This window comes from Panthera tigris, chromosome X, assembly GCF_018350195.1.
Source record: "Panthera tigris isolate Pti1 chromosome X, P.tigris_Pti1_mat1.1, whole genome shotgun sequence".
Taxonomy (NCBI): Eukaryota; Metazoa; Chordata; class Mammalia; order Carnivora; family Felidae; genus Panthera; species Panthera tigris.
Window position 1 is genome coordinate 88,773,906 of NC_056677.1, and position 7,030 is coordinate 88,780,935.

A 7,030-nucleotide genomic window follows, 5' to 3' on the forward strand; every position below is an offset into this window, starting at 1 on the left:
TAAAGAATTCTCAAAACCCCAAAATAAGAAAACAACCAGATATATAAAAAGAGCAAAGGAATTTTTTAATGACTTAGAACATTTTATTTTTCCCAGCTTTATTGAGATATAATTGACATGTCACATTGTATAAGTTTAAGGTATATAAATATAATCTATAAATTGCAAATTGATTACCACCATAGCATTAGTCATCAACTCCATTCTGTCACATAATATCCATTTCTTTTTTGTGGTGTGAATGTTTAAAATGTACTCTGTTAGCAACACTCAAGTATATAATAAAGCATTTTTAGCTATAATCACCATGCTGTACATTAGATCCCTGAACTTCTTAATCTTGTAACTGGGAGTTTATACCCTTTGAGCTATACCTCCTCATTTTCCCCACCCCTACACCCCTAGTAACCACCACTGTACCCTGTTTCTCTGAGTTTGTCCTTTTTATATTCCACATGTAAGTGATATCATATAATATTTGTCTTTCTCTGTCTGACTTATTTCACTTAGTGTACTGCCCTCAAGTTCCATCCAAGTTGTCCCAATTGGCAAGAGTTCCTTTTTCCTCATGGCTGAATAATATTCCTGTGTGTGTGTGTGTGTGTGTGTGTGCACGTGTGCCTGTACACGTGTGTGTATAATCAATCACATCTTTATCCATTCATCCATAGGTGGACACTCAGCTTGTTTCCATATCTTGGCAATTGTGAATAATGCTTCAATAAACACAGGAATGCACATATCTCTTTGATATCCTATTTTCATTTCCTGTGGATATATACCCAGAATTGGGAATGTTGGACTATATGATAGTTCTATATTTAATCTTTTGAGAGAACTCCTTTCTGTTTTCCATAGTGGCTGTGCCAATTTACATTCCCACTAACAGTGCACAAGCATTCTCTTTGTCTCCACATCCTTGCCCACACTTGTTATTTTTTGTGTTGTTTTTTAATTTTTTTTTAATTTTTAATTTTTACTTTTTAAAAATTTACACCCAAATTAGTTAGCGTATAGTGAAACAATGATTTCAGGAGTAGATTCCTTAATGCCCCTTACCCATTTAGCCCATCCCCCCTCCCACAACCCCTCCAGCAACCCTCAGTTTGTTCTCCATATTTATGAGTCTCTTCTGTTTTGTCCCCCTCCCTGCTTTTATATTATTTTTGTTTCCTTTCCCTTATATTCATCTGTTCTGTCTCTTAAAGTCCTCATATTAGTGAAGTCATATGACTTTTGTCTTTCTCTGACTGACTAATTTCACTTAGCATAATACCCTCCAGTTCCATCCACATAGTTGCAAATGGCAAGATTTCATTCTTTTTGATTGCCGAGTAATACTCCATCCACATTTTCTTTATCCATTCATCCATCGATGGACATTTGGGCTCTTTCCATACTTTGGCTATTGTTGATAGTGCTGCTGTAAACATTGGGGTGCATGTGTCGCTTCAAAACAGCACACCTGTATCCCGTGGATAAATGCCTAGTAGTGCAATTGCCCTACTAAGCATCTTTTGTGTTTTGATGCTAGTCACTGTAACAGGTGTGGGGTGATAACTGTTTATGGTTTTGATTTGTATTTTCCTGATGATTAGTGATGTCGAGCATCTTTTCATGTACTTGTTGACCATTTGTATGTCTTCTTTGGAAAACTGTCTGTTCGGGGCGCCTGGTTGGCTTGGTCGGTTAAGCGTCTGACCTTGGCTCAGGTCAGGATCTTGCTGTTCGTGGGTTTGAGCTCAGACCCTGGAGCCTGCTTCCAATTCTGTGTCTCCCTCTCTCTATGTCCTTCCCCCTCTTGCACTCTGTCTCTCTCTCAAGAATAAATAAAAGTTAAATACATATGTATATATTTAAATTTATAATATTATATAAAAATATACATATATGAAAGAAAGCTGTCTATTCAGTTCCTCAAAATGGGCAAGGGATTTAAACAGACACTTCATCAAGAGACCTATATGGATGGTAAATAAGCCAATGAAAACATGTTCAATATCATGAGTCACTAGGAAGAATTGGAAATTAAAACCACAGTGATGTGTCACTACATATGCCCTAGGATGGCTAAAATGAAAACCACTAAGTATATCAAGTGTTAGTGAAGATGGAGGAAACTGGAAATCTCAGATATTGCTAGTGGTATTGTAAAATAGCACAAGCACTTGAAAAACAGTTTGATAGTTTCTTAAAAAGGTAAACTTACCATATGGACCTAGCTATTCCTCTCTGAGATGTTTATCTAAGAGAAAAGAAAGGATATGTCCCTATAAATTCTCATATGCAAATATTCATAGCAGCATTATTTGTAATAGGTAAAAACTGGAAAAGACCAAATGTGCATCGACAGAGAAATGGATAAACAAATGGTAGTTTGTCTATAGAAGGAAATACTAGTCAGAAAAAATGGAATGATAGCACAATAGCATAGATGAATCTCAGATAATTATTCTTAGTCAAAGAAGGCAGACAAGAATACATTTAATATATATAAAATTCTAGAAAATCTGATCCATGGTGACATAAAGCCAGGTCATAGTTGCTGGGATGGGGGTAGCATGGTGGTAGAGGTTGGATGAGTTGATTAAAATGAAGCACTGGGGAAACTTTTGGGGGGTAATGGGTGTGATCATTATCTCATTTGTGGTGATAGTTTCATGGGTGTATAAGTATGTCCAAACTTAACCTATACAATTTAAAAATGTGCAGTTTATTGTATATTCAGTATACCCCAGTAAAGCCGCTTTGAAAAGGAATTTAAGAACTCCTTGAACTTTTACTTAAAATCTGTATATTTTATCTTAAGAAAATTATACTTTAATTAAGTTCATTTAATTTAAAAAATAGAAAAAAAGGATGATAACCATGGCTGCCATTTTGGTATATACCTTCTTTTGTGTTTTCTGTACACATGCCTAAAGATGGACATGTATTTTACAGGCATATAATACATACTATTTTAATGTTTTCTTTTTAATTTTTTTTTGAAGGAGAGAGAGAGAGAGAGAGACAGAGCATGAGCGGGGGAGGAGCAGAGAGAGAGGGAGACAGAATTTGAAGCAGGCTCCAGGCTCTATGCTGTCAGCACAGAGCCCGACGCTGGGCTTGAACTCACAAACCGTGAGATCATGACCTGAGCCGAAGTCAGATGTTCAACAGACTGAGCCACACAGGCGCCCCAATACATACTATTTTAAATTTGATTTTTGCTTCATTCATTGATAATAGCTATCTATGTCAATAAATATAATTTGACAAAATATTTTAATGGATATATAATATTCTATTGTGTATATATATATATACTATATTGTATTCAGTGGGTCCCCTATTATAGCATTTATTTATAATATTTCAGTATTACATACAAAACTGGCATGAATGTCCTTCTATATATATCCTTGCACATTTTTATATTCTTTTCTTAAATTTTTTTCAATGTTTATTTATTTTTGAGAGGGAGGGAGAGAGATCACGAGCAGGGGAGGGGCAGATAGAGACACAGAATATGAAGCAGGCTCCAGGCTCCGAGTTGTCAGCACGAAGCCCAATTCGGGGCTTGAACCCACAAACTGTGAGATCATTATCTGAGCTGAAGTCATATGCTTACCCCAGGCGCCCCTATTATTTTCTTGTGATAAATTATTATAGTTGATTTCTATGTCAAGGAATTCTTTTTCTTTTTCTTTTTTTCTTTTTTGGTGCATATTGTCAAATAGCCATCCATAAAAGGTTACAGCAACTTACACTCCTGCCAAAAATATATGAGAGTGCCTATTTCTCCACACTCGGTCATCACTGAGTCTATTTTTTCTTCTTGGTAAATCTGACATGTGACAAGTGGCTATCTCATAACTATATTATATCTCTTTGAATATTATTGAGAATGTATATACTTTTAATATTTTATTAAGCCTTTGTATTTCTTCTTTTGCAAATTATCCGTGTTCTTGTCCATTTCTTCATTAAGGTATTATTTTTCTTATTTGTTTGAAAGAACTATTTTGCTTATTAAGGATATTAACCTTTGCCTGTCATGCATGTTTCAAATATTTTTCCTCATTGGTTGTTCCCTTCATCTTTTAAGTTGTCTTTTACTATTTGGAATCTTTTACTTTTATATTCTATTTACAATTTATACTGTGCATGCTAAAATTTGTCTTGAAAAAACAGTAGTTATCTTTTATCATCTTGTGTACTTCACCATACATTGTGTTGTATTTATTTGACATTCATAAAATATAAGAGAACCTGACACTATACATGTAGAACGCTAGGAACAATACAGAGCATATGGTAAGTGCTCAATAAAGTTTAGTTACTACTATTGTTACCATTATTAAGTTAATAATTGAGTCTGATGATCTGGGAAAAGAAATAGTTATAATACATGCAAAAATAAGACTCCATTGTGTGGCTTCCACTTAGAAAGGGATCTAAAATTGACTTCATCCAAATATCAAACTATGACTTTTTCCTTTTACTCACTTTACATGAAGATTGAATGGCTTGATCTTTGGGGCTGATTTAAATGACCCAGAAAATTGAGTTGTCCTTTCTCTATGCTTAAAAATCTACCCCACTCTGGATGTAACAGTTTCAATGGAATATTTTGATAAAGCAAAGATTTCTTAATAGTGAGTGTGAGGAGAAAACGTTCGAGCATCCTATCTTTCCAGCTCCTGTAGCTGCAGGCATCATTCAGAATGAGAGTAGACAAAGATGGTGATGCCATGAACAGGGATCTGCAGAAATTGCCAAGCAGCTGATGAAATCTGAGACTAGAGTGATGCTGGTTGGAAGGAAGTTGTCTGATATAAGGAATTACCATGTGATTGGGGTAAGTGATTGGGGTAAGTGGGGTAAGTGAAAGATGTTTATAGCTGGCCATCTCTCTCCAGAAGGCAAATGGTGGGTAGAGATAAGTCCTTATCATGGTTATATTTGTACATTAGCCAACTTATATACAGATGCTCAGGGCATCTACAGTACATGAAGTTGGAGTGTGGTATAATGAATATAACATATTAGTAGTCAATTTATTCATTCTATAAATGAAAATTGGGTAAAAGTAATGTTGATAATGGATGCCGGACCTAATATAGCATTGCAGCATTTAATTATAATCAGAAACTAAGACTCACCTGGCTCAATAAGAAAAAGAAATTGGAGCAAACCATGAAAGACTAATGAAGTTTGCATGAAAATTGAGACATGTACTTAATTGCGCCTAATAATGATGCTTTTTAGTGGGTTGTACAACGAGAGAAAAATAATCGCATAGGAATCTCTTCTAAAGATATCATCTAGTGGTCAGATACACCCTGTGGTTTATCACAAAATCCATCCTGGTGAACACTGAGTTACAATGCTCCCATACCCTCATGCCTGAAATGGTAGTGTCATGCTTTGCACATGTGGCCTCTCTTAATAGATTTTGGGGATCTCTCAGAGGTTTCTACATCTGATTTCAGCAGCAGCTGTCTCTGCTGGTTTGGTTGAGAAGCATAATAGTGCCTCACCATGAAAAGCTTGGAGAAAGTTGGATTTAGACTAAATGAAATGACCTGCAAATGATCTTTAAATCATTTTTTAATTTTCTCTGATTTCTTTTCCTTTTAGTAAAGACAAAACTGATCAGGAAGTTTGAAGAGGACACATGATACTTCAGGGGCCTCTTGGACTCTATTATCCTTGTCCTCTAGTTGCCTATAATTTTTCCTGTAGATCACTCTCTCCTTTTTGAAATGTTATTCTTTTGGTTTCTATGACACCATATACTGCACTGTTCCTGTCCTACCTCTCTCACCACCACTTCCTCCTTTTTCTATCTTCCTTACTGATCTCCTTCATAATCTTATTTCCCAAATATGTATTTCAGTTCAGTCTTTGGCTCTCTGCTTTCTTCTGAATATACACAGTCTCATCCTGTTTCACATGACACCAAAATATCCATGACTCCCAAAACTTTCTCCAGGCCCTAATATTTCTTCAAGCTCTGTTCATGTTCAAATCCCTGCTGGGTACTTACCCTTGCTTGTTTCACCTAAACTCAATATATCTTGAAATAAGTTCACTACCTTTGCTATGGGTGTGTTGCATCTGGATTCTCTATTCTATTCCACTGATCTAGATGTGTCTTCCTAAATCAATACCATATAGTCTTGATTATTGTAGCTATAGAGTCCTAAAATCAGGTAGAGTGGTTCCTCTACTTTATTCTTCTTTTCCAAAATTGTTTTAGTTTGCTAGTCCTCTTTCTTTTCCATACAAATTTTTGAATAATCTTGGCTATATCTACAAAAAAATTACTTTTTGTGAGATCTTTATGGGAATTTATCCTATGAATAAATTTGGAAAAAATTGACATCTTTACTATGCTGGGTCTTTCAACCCATTAACACAGTATTCATCTCCATTTATTTAAATGTTTACAAAAGTTCTTTCATCCATGTTTTACATTTTTTAGCATACAAATCCTGAACATGTTTTTTAATATTTATACACAAATAATTTTTTGAGTGTTATAAATGGTAGTCTATTTTTTCTTACCTTTTTTCTTAATGTTTTATTTATTTTTGAGAGAGAGAGAGACAGAGCATGAGCGGGGCAGGGGCAGAGAGAGAAGGAGACACAGAATCTGAAGCAGGCTCCAGGGTCTGATCTGTCAGCACAGAGCCCAATGCAGGGCTCAAACCCACGAACTGTGAGATCATGACCTGAGCTGAAGTCAGACACTTAACTGACTGAGTCACTCAGGTGCCCCTATTTTTTCTTACTTTTTAAAACATTTAGTTATAATTGATAAATAATATAATATTAATTTCAGATGTACAACATGATTTATTATTTCTATAAGCTATGAAAAAATCACAATAAATCCAGTTACTATCCATCAAAATGGTACTATATTTAAAATTTCAGTAACCATCTGTGTGTCCATTGCTAATATAGAAATATTATTGATTTTTTGTATGTCTATTTTGTATACTTTAACCTTGCTGTAGCTATTTATTAGAAATTGGAG